Source organism: Lissotriton helveticus, chromosome 3_2 (genome assembly GCF_964261635.1).
Source record: "Lissotriton helveticus chromosome 3_2, aLisHel1.1, whole genome shotgun sequence".
NCBI classification, from domain to species: Eukaryota; Metazoa; Chordata; class Amphibia; order Caudata; family Salamandridae; genus Lissotriton; species Lissotriton helveticus.
Genome location: NC_136062.1, coordinates 444937409 through 444958358, shown reverse-complemented (window position 1 = coordinate 444958358; position 20950 = coordinate 444937409).

Genomic DNA, 20950 nt, shown 5'->3' with positions numbered 1-20950 from the left:
TGACGTAAGGACAAATGGTTACATTATCATCATTTTTCTACACAGTAATTCCCCTGATGAAGATGCAGATGCATCGAAATGCATTGGGAATCCACGCAAGCACAGATGAAATTGCTGTTTTGTTCTTGTAGTAATCAGATACTTGTTAAGAACATTTGAACCATATTTGCAATGAGAACTAATTGTTAATATGTTTTACAAGTCTCATGATTTGAACAACCTTGTACTGTTAAGAATTGCGGAAAACAAAATATAACAATGAATATGACAGCACGTTGCATTGTTGTCCTGTTATACATTTGAGAAAGTGGAACGTATGAAGAATTAATTGTGTATGTTTATACTTTGATACGATAATTGGAAAGAGAGTCACAAAAGGTGTTGCACTTGAGCAAGTTTGAACAGTGCATTCCTGCATAAGAAACAGTGGTGTCTGTGAGTTCAGTTACCACATGACACATGACATGTGATGACACATGACACCACATGACAACACATGACACATGATGACACATGACACCATGTGACACATGACACAACATGACAACACATGACATGACACATGATACCACATGACAACACATGACACCACATGACATAACACATGACACCACATGACATAACACATGATGACACATGACACCACATGATACCAGATGACACATGACATTACATGACATATGACACCACATGACACCACATGACTGACGACACATGACATCACATGGCACCACATGATGACACATGATAATACATGATGACACATGACACCACATGACACCACATGATGCAAGATGACACATGACAACACATGACACATGACACTACATGACACATGACACCACATGACACATGACACCACATGACACGGGATGACACATGACACCACATGACAACACATGACACATGATGACACATGACACCACATGACACCACATGACTGATGACACATGACATCACATGGCACCACATGATGACACATGACGATACATGATGATACATGACACCACATGACACCACATGACACAAGATGACACATGACAACACATGACACATGACACTACATGACACATGACACCACATGACACATGACACCACATGACATGTGATGACACATGACACCACATGACAACACATGATACATGATGACACATGACACCACATGACACCACATGACTGAAAACACATGACGTCACATGGCACCACATGATGACACATGACAACACATGATGACACATGACACCACATGACACCACATGACACATGACAACACATGATGACACATGATACCACATGACACCACATGACACAAGATGACACATGATGACACATGACATATGACACCACATGACACATGACACATGACAGCACATGACAGCACATGATACCACATGACACCACATGACTGACGACACATTATGTCACATGGCACCACATGATGACACATGACAATACATGATGACACATGACACCACATGACACATGATGACACATGACACCACATGACTGACAAGTGACATCACATGGCACCACATGATGACACATGACAACAAATGATGACACATGACACCACATGACACAAGATGACACATGACATATGACACCACATGACACATGACACATGATAGCACATGACACCACATAACACCTGACACCACACAACACCTGACACATGACACCATATGACACTACATGACACATGACATCACATGACACATGACACCACATGACACATGACATCACATGACAACACATGAGACATGACATCACATGACACATGACAATACATGACACCACATGACACCACATGATACTACATGACTGATGGCACATGACACATGACGTCACATGGCACTACATGAGATCACATGACAACACATGATGACACATGACACCACATGACACATGATACCACATGATGAAACATGACATCACATGGCACCACATGATGCAAGATGACACATGATGACACATGATACATGACACTACATGACACATGACACCACATGACACATGACACCACATGACACCACATGATACCACATGACACATAATGACACATGACACCACATGACAACACATGACATGACGCCAAGTCACATGACAAAACATGATGACACATGACACCACATGACACCACATGACACCACATGATACCACTTGACACATGATGGCACATGGCACCATATGATGACACATGATACCACATGACATATGACACATGATGACATATGACACCACATGACAACACATGACACATGACGATACATGATGACACATGCAACCACATTACACCAAATGATATATGAAACCACTTGACACATGATGGCACATGGCACCATATGACGACACATGACACCACATGACATATGACACATGATGACACATGACACATGACACCACATGACATATGACAACACATGACACCACATGACACATGATGACACATGACACCATGTGACACATGATACCACATGACAACACATGAAACCACATGACACCACATGACATAACACATGACACCACATGACACCACATGATACCACATGACACCACATGATACCACATGACACATGACATTACATGACACATGACACCACATGAGACCACATGACTAATAACACATGACGTCACATGGCACCACATGACGACACATGATAATACATAATGACACATGACACCACATGATACCACATGACTGATGACAGATGACATCACATGATGACACTTGACATCACATGACACCACATGACGCAAGATGACACATGACAACACATGACACATGACACAACATGACACCACATGACACATGACATGTGATGACACATGACACCACATGACAACACATGACAATACATGACACATGACACCACATGACACCACATGACGCAAGATGACACATGACAACACATGACATATGACATTACATGACACATGACATGTGATGACACATGACACCACATGACACCACATGACATATGACACTACATGACACCACATGACACATGACACGTATTGACACATGACACCACATGACACCACATGACACCACATGACTGACAACACGTGACATCACATGGCACCACATGATGACACATGACAACACATGATGACATATGACACCACATGACACAAGATGACACATGATGACACATGACATATGACACCACATGACACATGACACATGACAGCACATGATACCACATGATACCACATGACTGACGACACATTATGTCACATGGCAACACATGATGACACATGACAATACATGATGACACATGACACCAAATCACAACACATGACACAAGATGACACATGACACCACATGACTGACAACAAGTGACATCACATGGCACCACATGATGACACATGACAACACATGATGACACATGACACCACATGACACCACATGACACAAGATGACACATGATGACACATGACATATGACACCACATTACACATGACACATGATAGCACATGACACCACATAACACCTGACACCACACAACACCTGACACATGACACCATATGACACCACATGACACATGACATCACATGACACATGACACCACATGACACATGACATCACATGACAACACATGACACATGACATCCCATGACACATGACGATATATGACACCACATGACACCACATGATACCACATGACTGATGGCACACGACACATGATGTCACATGGCACTACATGAGATCACATGACAACACATGATGACACATGACACCACATGACACATGATACCACATGATGAAACATGACACCACATGATGCAAGATGACACATGACGACACATGACACATGACACTACATGACACCACATGACACATGACACCACATGATACCACATGACACATGATGACACATGACACCACATGACAACACATGACATGACGCCATGTGACATGACACAACATGATGAGACATGACACCACATGACACCATATGACACCACATGACACCACTTGACACATGATGGCACATGGCACCATATGATGACACATGACACCACATGACATATGATACATGATGACACATGACACCACATGACAACACATGACACATGACGACACATGATGACACATGCAACTACATTACACCAAATGACATATGACACCACTTGACACATGATGGCACATGGCACCATATGACGACACATGACACCACATGACATATGACACATGATGACACATGACACATGACACCACATGACATATGACAACACATGATACCACATGACACATGATGACACATGACACCATGTGACACATGATACCACATGACAACACATGAAACCACATGACACCACATGACATAACACATGACACCACATGACACCACATGATACCACATGACACATGACATTACATGACACATGACACCACATGACACCACATGACTAATAACACATGACATCACATGGCACCACATGACGACACATGACAATACATAATGACACATGACACCACATGATACCACATGACTGATGACACATGACGTCACATGATGACACTTGACACCACATGACACCACATGACACAAGATGACACATGACAACACATGACACATGACACAACATGACACCACTTGACACATGACATGTGATGACACATGACACCACATGACAACACATGACACATGATGACACATGACACCATGTGACACATGACACAACATGACAACACATGACATGACACATGATACCACATGACAACACATGACACCACATGATATAACATATGACACCACATGACATAACACATGATGACACATGACACCACATGATACCACATGACACATGACATTACATGACACATGACACCACATGACACCACATGACTGATGACACATGACATTACATGGCATCACATGATGACACATGACAATACATGATGACACATGATACCACATGACACAAGATGACACATGACAACACATGACACATGACACTACATGACACATGACACCACATGACACATGACACCACATGACACGTGATGACACATGACACCACATGACAACACATGACACATGATGACACATGACACCACATGACTGACAACACATGACGTCACATGGCACCACATGATGACACATGACAACACATGATGACACATGACACCACATGACACCACATGACACATGACAACACATGATGACACATGACACCACATGACACCACATGACACAAGATGACACATGATGACACATGACATATGACACCACATGACACATGACACATGACAGCACATGACATCACATAACACCTGACACCACACAACACCTGACACATGATACCACATGACACCACATGACACATGATATCACATGACACATGACACCACATGACACATGATATCACATGACAACACATGACACATGATATCACATGACACATGATGATACATGACACGACACCACATGATACCACATGATACCACATGACACCACATGACTGATGGCACATTACACATGACGTCACATGACACCACATGGTACCACATGACACATGATGACACATGACACCACATGACACCACATGACTGACAACACGTGACGTCACGTGGCACCACATGATGACACATGACAACACATGACACCACATGATACCACATGACACATGACACCACATGACACATGACACCACATGACACCACATGACACATGACATCACATGACACATGACACCACATGACACATGACAAGACATGACACATGACACCACATGACTGATGACACATGATGTCACATGACACCATATGACAACACATGACAATACATGATGACACATGACACCACATGACACCACATGACTGACAACACATGACACCACATGACTCTACATGACACATGATGACACATGACATATGACACTGCATGACACATGACAGCACATGACAGCACATGACACCATATGACTGACGACACATGACGTCACATGGCACCACATGATGACACATGACAATACATGATGACACATGACACCACATGACACCACATGACACATGACACCACATGACACATGACATCACATGACAACACATGACCCATGACATCACATGACACCATATGACTGATGGCACATGACACATGACGTCACATGGCACCACATGACATCACATGACAACACATGATAACACATGACACCACATGACACCACATGATACCACATGACACATGCTGACACATGGCACCACATGACACCACATGACTGACATGTTACATCACATGGCACCACATGATGACACATGACAACACATGATAACACATGACACATGATGACACATGACACCACATGACGGACAACACATGATGTCACATGGCACCACATGATGACACATGACAACACATGATGACACATGACACCACATGACACCATATGACACAAGATGACACATGATGACACATGACATATGACACCACATGACACATGACTCATGACACCACATGACACCACATGACATATGACATCACATGACACCACATGACACATGACACTACATGACATGACAGCACATGATACCATATGACACGACACCATATGACACATGACACTACATGACACCACATGACACATAACATCACATGACACATGACACCACATGACACATGACAAGACATGACACATGACACCACATGACTGATGACACATGACGTCACATGGCACCACATGACGACACATGACAATACATGATGACACATGACACCACATGACACCACATGACTGACAACACGTGATGTCACATGGCACCACATGACACATGACACGTGATGACACATGACACCACATGACAACACATGACACCACATGACACCACATGACTGACAACACGTGACATCACATGGCACCACATGATGACACATGATGACACATGACACAACATGACACCACATGACACAAGATGACACATGATTACACATGACATATGACACCACATGACACATGACAGCACTTGACACCACATGACACCACATGACTGATGACACATGACGTCACATGGGACCACATGATGACACATGACAATACATGATGACACATGACGCAAGATGACATGACAACAAATGACACATGACACTACATGACACATGACACATGATGACACCACATGACAACACATGACACATGATGACACATGACACCACATGATACCACATGACTGATAGCAAGTGACATCACATGGCATCACATGCTGACACATGACAACACATGATGACACATGACACCACATGACACAAGATGACACATGACACATGACATATGACACCACATGACACATGACATATGATAGCACATGACACATGACACCACATGACACCACATGACATCACATGACAACACATGACACATGACATCACATGACACATGACACCACATGACACATGACATCACATGACACCACATGACACATGACATCACATGACACATGACACCACATGACACCACATGATACCACATGACACCACATGACTGATGGCACATGACACATGATGTCATATGGCACCACATGACAACACATGATGACACATGACACCACATGACACATGATACCACATGACACATGACACCACATGATACCACATGACACATGATGACACATGAAACCACATGATGAAACATGACACCACATGACACAAGATGACACATGATGACACATGATGACACATGCAACCACATTACACCAAATGACATATGACACCACTTGACACATGATGGCACATGGCACCATATGACGACACATGACAACACATGACATATGACACATGATGACACATGACACATGACACCACATGACATATGACAACACATGACACCACATGACACATGATGACACATGACACCACGTGACACATGATACCACATGACAACACATGAACCCACATGACATCACATGACTGACAACACATGACATCACATGGCACCACATGATGACACATGATGACACATGACACAACATGACACCACATGACACAAGATGACACATGATTACACATGACATATGACACCACATGACAGCACATGACACCACATGACATCACATGACTGATGACACATGACGTCACATGGCACCACATGATGACACATGACAATACATGATGACACATGACACCACATGACGCAAGATGACACGACAACAAATGACACATGACACTACATGACACATGACACATGATGACACATGACAACACATGACAACACATGACACATGATGACACATGACACCACATGACATAAGATGACACATGACAAATGACATATGACACCACATGACACATGACACATGCTAGCACATGACACATGACACCACATGACACATGACATCACATGACAACACATGACACATGACATCACATGACACATGACGATACATGACACATGACACCACATGACACCACATGATACCACATGACACCACATGACTGATGGCACATGACACATAAAACCACATGACACCACATGACCGACAACACATGACGTCACATGGCACCACATGATGACACATGACAATACATGATGACACATTACACCATATGACACCACATGATGCAAGATGACACATGACAACACATGACACATAACACTACATGACACATGACATCACATGACACATGACACCACATGACACATGACACGTGATGACACATGACACCACATGACAACACATGACATATGATGACACAGGACACCACATGTCTGACAACACATGACGTCACATGGCACCACATGATGACACATGACAACACATGATGACACATGACACCACATGACACCACATGACACAAGATGACACATGATGACACATGACATATGACACCACATGACACATGACACATGACAGCACATGACATCACATAACACCTGACACCACACAACACCTGACACATGATACCACATGACACCACATGACACATGATATCACATGACACATGACACCACATGACACATGATATCACATGACAACACATGACACATGATATCACATGACACATGATGATACATGACACGACACCACATGACACCACATGATACCACATGACACCACATGACTGATGGCACATTACACATGACGTCACATGACACCACATGATACCACATGACACATGATGACACATGACACCACATGACACCACATGACTGACAACACGTGACGTCACGTGGCACCACATGATGACACATGACAACACATGACACCACATGACACCACATGATACCAAATGACACATGACACCACATGACACATGACACATGACACCACATGACACCACATGACACATGACATCACATGACACATGACACCACATGACACATGACAAGACATGACACATGACACCACATGACTGATGACACATGATGTCACATGACACCACATGATAACACATGACAATACATGATGACACATGACACCACATGACACCACATGACTGACAACACATGACACCACATGACACCACATGACACATGATGACACATGACATATGACACCGCATGACACATGACAGCACATGACAGCACATGACACCATATGACTGACGACACATGACGTCACATGGCACCACATGATGACACATGACAATACATGATGACACATGACACCACATGACACCACATGACACATGACACCACATGACACATGACATCACATGACAACACATGACCCATGACATCACATGACACCATATGACTGATGGCACATGACACATGACGTCACATGGCACCACATGACATCACATGACAACACATGACACCACATGATACCACATGATACCACATGACACATGCTGACACATGACACCACATGACACCACATGACTGACATGTTACATCACATGCCACCACATGATGACACATGACAACACATGATAACACATGACACATGATGACACATGACACCACATGACGGACAACACATGATGTCACATGGCACCACATGATGACACATGACAACACATGATGACACATGATACCACATGACACCATATGACACAAGATGACACATGATGACACATGACATATGACACCACATGACACATGACTCATGACACCACATGACACCACATGACACATGACATCACATGACACCACATGACACATGACACTACATGACATGACAGCACATGATACCATATGACACGACATCATATGACACATGACACTACATGATACCACATGACACATAACATCACATGACACATGACACCACATGACACATGACAAGACATGACACATGACACCACATGACTGATGACACATGACGTCACATGGCACCACATGACGACACATGACAATACATGATGACACATGACACCACATGACACCACATGACTGACAACACGTGATGTCACATGGCACCACATGACGACACATGACAATACATGATGACACATGACAACACATGACACATGACACTACATGACACCACATGACACATGACACGTGATGACACATGACACCACATGACAACACATGATACCACATGACACCACATGACTGACAACATGTGACATCACATGGCACCACATGATGACACATGATGACACATGACACAACATGACACCACATGACACAAGATGACACATGATTATACATGACATATGACACCACATGACACATGACAGCACTTGACACCACATGACACCACATGACTGATGACACATGATGTCACATGGGACCACATGATGACACATGACAATACATGATGACACATGACGCAAGATGACATGACAACAAATGACACATGACACTACATGACACATGACACATGATGACACATGACACCACATGACAACACATGACACATGATGACACATGACACCACATGATACCACATGACTGACAACAAGTGACATCACATGGCATCACATGATGACACATGACAACGCATGATGACACATGACACCACATGACAGAAGATGACACATGACACATGACATATGACACCACATGACACATGACATATGATAGCACATGACACATGACACCACATGACACATGACATCACATGACAACACATGACACATGATATCACATGACACATGACGATACATGACACATGACACCACATGACACCACATGATACCACATGACACCACATGACTGATGGCACATGACACATGATGTCACATGGCACCACATGACAACACATGATGACACATGACACCACATGACACATGATACCACATGACACATGACACCACATGATACCACATGACACATGATGACACATGAAACCACATGATGAAACATGACACCACATGACACAAGATGACACATGATGACACATGATGACACATGCAACCACATTACATCAAATGACATATGACACCACTTGACACATGATGGCACATGGCACCATATGACAACACATGACAACACATGACATATGACACATGATGACACATGACACATGACACCACATGACATATGACAACACATGACACCACATGACACATGATGACACATGACACCATGTGACACATGATACCACATGACAACACATGAAACCACATGACACCACATGACATAACATATGACACCACATGACACCACATGATACCACATGACACATGACATTACATGACACATGACACCACATGACACCACATGACTAATAACACATGACGTCACATGGCACCACATGACAACACATGACAATACATAATGACACATGACACCACATGATACCACATGACTGATGACACATGATGTCACATGATGACACATGACACCACATGACACCACATGATGCAAGATGACACATGACAACACATGACACATGACACAACATGACACCACATGACACAAGCTTGGCACAACATTGGAAGGAGAGACAACACACAATTCCCCAAGTAAGATTTACTGTACTCGAGCAGGTGTTGGTTGAACTTCATGTGGATCCCAATACAAGAATAGCTCAGAGAGAGACATTTTGGATGAGATATTTAAATACCGTAAAACCTGGTGGGCTCAATGATAAAATTGAATTTGCGTGTTATTTATAATTTTTGTGACAATGTCTGTGGTAATTGAGTGAGTTGTGAATACAGGACTAGGTTTTGACTAAGCGCTATCAACGTTTATGTACATAGCATTTCACGTTCTCATTTCCCCTTTCATTATTATTTTTTCTTTCTTTTTAACTGACAGAAATATATGAGCATTACACACTTTGTACCCTAGGGTAGCTCGCAGGATATGTAGGATGGATTGGATCTGCGATTTGGGGGTTGAGGGAGATCTGTAATTACAGCGGTCTTATTTGGGTTATAGTAGTTTTCACGTGAGTCCTCTTTCTATAACTATTGATGGACGTTGCGTTCATTCACACAACGCTGTCAGCCTTCAAATAAAATAGAATTTATTCTTACTATATTTTTACACATAACATCTAAGACAATCTATTAGAGAACTGCTTAATTAGAAGTACTGCAGCCGTTTTTTGCAATACAGTTTGTGACGAGCAGGGGGCTGGGACACCAGTCCGTTGTTGATGTCGGGTTTTAATATCATCCCGGCATTAAACGCAGCTTAGCGGCGTCTCCACTTCAGTTGTGGTGAACAAGGAATCCAGCGTTTGCAGAACGGAGCTATATAAGAAGGTATGGTCAACACAAAAAGAGTCACTTAGACTAAACTAGAATGTTTTTGTGAGTGTAAATATACACACTCACCTATTTAGTAAAGCGGGTTTTTACTTTGTTACTAGGTAGAGCAGCGCAAGCAAGAGGCTCGAGTTTGACACCCAAACACTTGAAGTAAGTAAATAGTTGAATGTAGCCATGATGTTGGCTCAGGACTCTTCACATCCACTTATGGTAGTTTTGTTTTTTGGTTTGCAGGGCAGGCCGTTCATTTTATGACATTGGATACAAGTATTAGTGCCTGATTGGAGGGTACGTCTTTTTCATCTATTTTATTTACTTTCCCAGTTATGCTATTTCATTACAGAGGCGACATGGACGTTGATTGCACTTGTTTGAATCTGGTGGCATGTATTAGGATACCACAGTAGGAACCGTTACATTACTGCTTGGGCAGCTGGTATGTTTGGACACAGTAGAGTAGTTGCTTTATTTCAAAAGGAATTTTGTGCTTTCATGTTTATAAAACTGATGTTCATAATGATAAAAGATGACGTAAGGACAAATGGTTACATTATCATCATTTTTCTACACAGTAATTCCCCTGATGAAGATGCAGATGCATCGAAATGCATTGGGAATCCACGCAAGCACAGATGAAATTGCTGTTTTGTTCTTGTAGTAATCAGATACTTGTTAAGAACATTTGAACCATATTTGCAATGAGAACTAATTGTTAATATGTTTTACAAGTCTCATGATTTGAACAACCTTGTACTGTTAAGAATTGCGGAAAACAAAATATAACAATGAATATGACAGCACGTTGCATTGTTGTCCTGTTATACATTTGAGAAAGTGGAACGTATGAAGAATTAATTGTGTATGTTTATACTTTGATACGATAATTGGAAAGAGTGTCACAAAAGGTGTTGCACTTGAGCAAGTTTGAACAGTGCATTCCTGCATAAGACACAGTGGTGTCTGTGAGTTCAGTTACCACATGACACATGACATGTGATGAAACATGACACCACATGACAACACATGACACATGATGACACATGACACCATGTGACACATGACACAACATGACAACACATGACATGACACATGATACCACATGACAACACATGACACCACATGACATAACACATGACACCACATGACATAACACATGATGACACATGACACCACATGATACCAGATGACACATGACATTACATGACACATGACACCACATGACACCACATGACACCACATGACTGATGACACATGACATCACATGGCACCACATGATGACACATGATAATACATGATGACACATGACACCACATGACACCACATGATGCAAGATGACACATGACAACACATGACACATGACACTACATGACACATGACACCACATGACACATGACACCACATGACACGTGATGACACATGACACCACATGACAACACATGACACATGATGACACATGACACCACATGATACCACATGACTGACAACACATGACCTCACATGGCACCACATGATGACACATGACAACACATGATGACACATGACACCACATGACACAAGTTGACACATGATGACACATGACATATAACACCATATGACACATGACACATGACAGCAAATGACACCACATAACACCTGACAAATGACACCACATGACACAACATGACACATGACATCACATGACACATGACACCACATGACACTACATGACATGACAGCACATGATACCACATGACACATGACACCACATGACACATGAAACATGACACCACATGACACCACATAACAACTGACACCACAATACACCTGACACATGACACAACATGACACCACATGACACATGACATCACATGACACATGACACATGACAAGACATGTACATGACACAACATGACTGATGACACATGACGTCACATGGCCCCACTTGACAACACATGACAATATTATTATTATTAGGGATATTTGTAAAGCGCATGGTTACGCAGAAAGCGTGTCCCCGCGCTGGAACTGGGGCTTAGAAACAGAAGGAGGGGGAGGCCTAATTAACTTTGAAAGAGGTGCATTTTAAGTTTCTTTCGGAAACTTGCTTCAGAGGGGTCCAGGCGAAGGTTGAGGGGTAAGTCATTCCAACTTTTCGCCACCAGGTAGCGGAAGGACCTCCCTCCCATGCGAGTCCTGCTAACCCTAGGGACTTTTAACAGGCCTCCGTGAGAGGAGCGCAAGGCACGTGGTGATGTATACCTGGTGATAAGGCTATGGAGTGGGGCTGGCGCTTTTCCAGCCAAAATGCGATGACAGGTGCATAGGGCCTTGAATGCAATTCTGCTTTTTACTGGCAGCCAGTGGAGGGTCTGAAGGGCAGCTTTGGAGTTGGATATTTTGGGGAGATTGAGTATAAGGCGGGCTGCCGCATTCTGTAGCACCTGAAGGCGGTTAGTTGCCTTACAGGCTGCTCCCAGATACAGCAGGTTACCGTAGTCCAACCGTGATGTGACGAGTGCGTGCACCAGCGTTCTACGGGCGGACGTCGGCAAGAGAACAAGGACCTTCTGCAGGCTTTTCAAAACACTGAAGCAGACACCCGCCACCCGGTCTATCTGGGGTCCAAAGGAAAGATCCGCATCGAGCCAAATGCCTAGGTTTTTGACTTCCTGTCGGGGTGTAGGAGCTTCCCCCAGGCATGGTGGCCACCACGCCGATGACCAAGCAGACGGATTCTTCCCTACCACGAGCACCTCGGTCTTGCTGCCGTTAAGTTTGAGGCAATTGGTGGACATCCAGGTTGCTAGTTCTTGCATGCAAGTTCTGAAGCTGTCCATAGCAAGGTCGGGTGCATGTGAGAGGGAGATCACCAGCTGCGTGTCATCGGCATAGGACACAATTTGCAACCCGTGCCCTACGGCAATGGAGGCTACTGGGGAGACATAGAGATTAAAAAGAGTAGGGCTCAGGGATGATCCCTGGGGAACTCCCTGGCCCAAATCTATGTCCTTAGAGTAGTGGTCACCCTGGCGGACCTGAAAGCTCCTCCCAGTCAGGTAGGATTGGATCCATTGGAGTGCAGCTCCTGATATTCCTCCATTATTCAGACACTGTAGCAGGGTGGTGTGGGCTACAGTGTCGAATGCTGCACTCAGATCCAATAGGATGAGGGCCATAGTGTGACCCTCATCCGCCCCCTGGCGTAGGGACTCCACCGCTGTCAGGAGCGCAGATTCTGTGGAGTGGCAGGGACGGAAACCAAATTGGATATCGTGAAGTAAGGCAGCCTTATCCATGAAATCCATTAGTTGCCGGTTGACTGTTTTTTCTGCCACTTTGGCCAAGTAGGGTAGAAGGGAAATTGGTCTCAGATTATCAAGTTTATCAAAACTGACGTTCGGTTTCTTTCTAAGGGGTAAGACCACCGCCTTTTTCCAGTCATTTGGCACGGTCTTGGTGCTGAAAGATATGTCCAGTAGGTGTTGTATGTAGGGTTCCAGTACCACTAAACTATCTGTTAGGCGTTTGGGTGTAGTGGGGTCACGTGGAGAACCCGATTTCACAGATCTGCAGATTTTTAGAAGTTCATCTGAGGGCGGGGTGACAAAGTTGGTCAGTCTTTGTCTATCCCCCCATGTCCTGGGTCTTTCAGTAAATTCTAGCCCGGTGATGGGTTGAGTTGGGAAAGCCGAGTAAATGTTTGTTATTTTTTTCGCGAAGAAATCTGCGATCTGATCGCAGGATTCAGGCGAGCAGTCAGCTGGGGTAATTGCAGGTTTTCCACTAGAAAGAGTTTTATAGATCAGAAAGAGCTCCTTCATAGAGTTACCAGCTTCGCTGATTCTCGCTGTATAGTAAGTTGACTTGGACTTTCTAATTAGTCCATGGTAGAGGCGCCTCACACTCAGGTAGGTGTCCCTGGTTTCTTTAGAGGGTGCCCTCCGCCAGTTTCTTTCTGCTCTTTTCAGTGCGGCTTTCCTGACTCGCAGTTCATCATTAAACCAGGGGGCTGTTTTTTGAACACGGCTGCCTGTTTTAGCTTTTGCGAGGGGAGCGGTGGCATCAAGAGCCTCACTAATGCGCTTGCAAAGATTGATGTTAGCCGTGTCGGCATCATTCCCTCCGGGGTTTCCCCCTTTGGTTAATACCTCGCAAAATTTGGACTGGGAGAAGGTGGCCCATCTCCTCCTAAGGTGGTAAAGTGCCACTGGTGGCGGAGTTTTTCTTCCAGGAATACATATGGAGAAAGGTACTAAATGGTGGTCAGACCAGGGGATCGGGATAGGGGTTGAAGCTTCTATTTCCTTCCAGTTAACAAATATAGGGTCAAGCAGATGTCCAAGTTGGTGCGTAGGACCCTTGACAATTTGGCTCAGTTGAAGGGCTCCTAATGCCTGACAGAAGTTCTTGCTGACGCTATCGGAGGGGTCGTTAAGATGTAGGTTGAGGTCTCCGAGTACCAGAAATTTTTCTTTGCATAGAACCATTTCTATGATACCCTTGACCAGGCTCTCTTCGAACTTGGCCAATGGTCCCGGGGGTCTGTAAATTAGCACGCCCTTCAGAGTACAACCATTATTCACTTTGATGGTGAAGCTCCCTGCTTCACTATCTAGGATGGGGGAGTGATCTAGTTGGCAGCATAATTTCTCTTGGGCTATGATTGCAATTCCGCCTCCTCTTCCTTTGGGTCTATCCTGTCTGTGCATAGTATAGCCCTCTGGGAGTGCCTCAAGGGCATCCGGAGTGGAACCTTCGTCAAGCCAGGTCTCAGTTAAAAACATAAGGTCCCACCGTTTCTCTGTGAGTAGATCATGTAGATCTAACTTATGTTTCCGTAACGAGCGCACGTTAAGTAGTCCGCATTGCAAGTTATGATCTGTAGTGACTGTGTTCGCGTCAGGGTCAGGGTCATAGGAGAAGTGACAATATTGACAGCCTATGTTATCCTCCACTCGTAAGGTATGTGTGCAGGATGTGGCCGTGTTATGGCGAAATTTTGTCAGTTCCTGTTTGCTCCAACGGATGCGAGTCTCTTGCGGAGCATAAGGTATGGCCCTGGACCACGTTCGATCGCGGACGGGCGCAGACGGGCTTGCCTTGGGGGCGCCTTCGGCGCGCAAACGGCGCTCCCGCTGCGCTCGTCCGCTGCACTTCCGGGGGAAGCACATTTATGTGGTATGAGGGGGGCTGGCCTAAGGGTGGTGGGCGTGGCCTCTGTGATTTGACTGAGTGTCGTCAGCCGTGGAAAGTTTTCCTGACAGCACTCAGATCGGCTGTGCTGGGGAAGCAGTGGGCGAGTGGCAGGTAGGAACTTGTAATTTGTTAAAAAGCACAGTATCACAAAAGGGTTAAAAGTTTAAAAACAACAAGCAGTCTTCGCGTTTTCCTCCCGGCTTTCCGCCTCAGGAGCTTACCAGGTCTCTGGTCGCGCTATCGTTTCAGCGCACCTAAGTACTGCGTGAGGGGGGCATGGCCTAAGGGTGGTGGGCGTGGCTGCTGTGATTCGACTGAGTGTCGTCAGCCGTGGAAAGTTTCCCTGACAGCGCTCAGAGCGGCTGTGCTGGGGAAGCAGTGGGCGAGTGGCAGGTAGGAACTTGTAATTTGTTAAAAAGCACAGTATCACAAAAGGGTTAAAAGTTTAAAAACAACAAGCAGTCTTCGCATTTTCCTCCCGGCTTTCCGCCTCAGGAGCTTACCAGTTCTCTGGTCGCACTATCATTTCAGTGTGCCTAAGTACTGCATGAGGGGGGCGTGGCCTAAGGGTGGTGGGCGTGGCCGCTGTGATTCGACTGAGTGTCGTCAGCCGTGGAAAGTTTCCCTGACAGCGCTCAGATCGGCTGTGCTGGGGAAGCAGTGGGGGAGTGGCAGGTAGGAACTTGTAATTTGTTAAAAAGCACAGTATCACAAAAGGGTTAAAAGTTTAAAAACAACAAGCAGTCTTCGCGTTTTCTGCCTCAGGAGCTTACCAGTTGATGACACATGACACCACATGACAACACATGACTGACAACACGTGACGTCACACGGCACCACATGATGATACATGACAACACATGATGACACAAGACACCACATGACACCACATGACACAAGATGACACATGATGACACATGACATATGACACCACATGACACATGACACATGACAGCACATGACACCATATAACATCTGACACCACACGACACCTGACACATGACACCACATGACACCACATGACACATGATATCACATGACACATGACACCACATGACACAACATGATACCACATGACACCACATGACTGATGGCATATGACACATGACGTCACATGGCACCACATGACAACACATGATGACACATGACACCACATGACATATGATACCACATGACACATGACACATGACACCACATGACACATGATGACACATGAAACCACATGATGAAACATGACACCACATGACACCACATGATGCAAGATGACACATGATGACACATGACACATGACACCACATGACACCACATGATACCACATGACACATGATGACACATGACACCACATGACAACTCATAATATGACGGCATGTGACATGACACAACATGACGACACATGACACCACATGACACCACTTGACACATGATGGCACATGGCACGATATGACGACACATGACACCACATGACATATGACACATGATGACTCATGCCACCACATGACAATACATGACACATAATGACACATGCCACCACATTACACCAAATGACATATGACACCCAATAACACATGACACATGACACCACATGACATGACAACACATGACACATGAAACATGACATCACATGACACATGACACCACATGACACATGACACTACATGACATGACAGCACATGATACCACATGACACATGACACCACATGACACATGAAACATGATACCACATGACACCACATGACACCACATAACAACTGATACCACAATACCACCTGACACATGACACAACATGACACCACATGACACATGACATCACATGACACATGACACATGACAAGACATGTATATGACACCACATGACTGACGACATATGACGTCACATGGCCCCACTTGACAACACATGACAATACATGATGACACATGACACCACATGACAACACATGACACATGACACTGAAAGACACCACATGACACATGACACGTGATGACACATGATACCACATGACACCACATGACTGACAACACGTGACGTCACACGGCACCACATGATGATACATGACAACACATGATGACACAAGACACCACATGACACCACATGACACAAGATGACACATGATGACACATGACATATGACACCACATGACACATGGCAGCACATGACAGCACATGACACCACATGACACCACATGACTGATGACACATGACGTCACATGGCACCACATGATGACACATGACAATACATGATAACACATGACACCACATGACGCAAGATGACATGACAACAAATGACACATGACACTACATGACACATGACACATGATGACACATGACACCACATGACAACACATGACACATGATGACACATGACACCACATGACACCACATGACTGACAACAAGTGACGTCACATGGCATCTCCTGATAACACATGACAATACATGATGACACATGACACCACATGACACAATATGACACATGACATATGACATATGACACCACATGACACATGACACATGATAGCACATGACACCACATAACACCTAACATCACACGATACCTGAACATGACACCACATGACACCACATGACACATGACACCACATGACACATGACATCACATGACAACACATGACACATGACATCACATGACACATGACGATACATGACACATGACACCACATGACACAACATGATACCACATGACACCACATGACTGATGGCACATGACACATGACGTCACATGGCACCACATGACAACACATGATGACACATGATACCACATGACACATGATACCACATGACACATGACACCACATGACACATGATGACACATGAAACCACATGATGAAACATGACACCACATGACACCACATGATGCAAGATGACACATGATGACACAGGATACATGACACCACATGACACCACATGATACCACATGACACATGATGACACATGACACCACATGACAACACATGATATGATGGCACGTGACATGACACAACATGACGACACATGACACCACATGACACCACTTGACACATGATGGCACATGGCACGATATGACAACACATGACACCACATGACATATGACACATGATGACACATGCCACCACATGACAACACATGACACATAACGACACATGACGACACATGCCACCACATTACACCA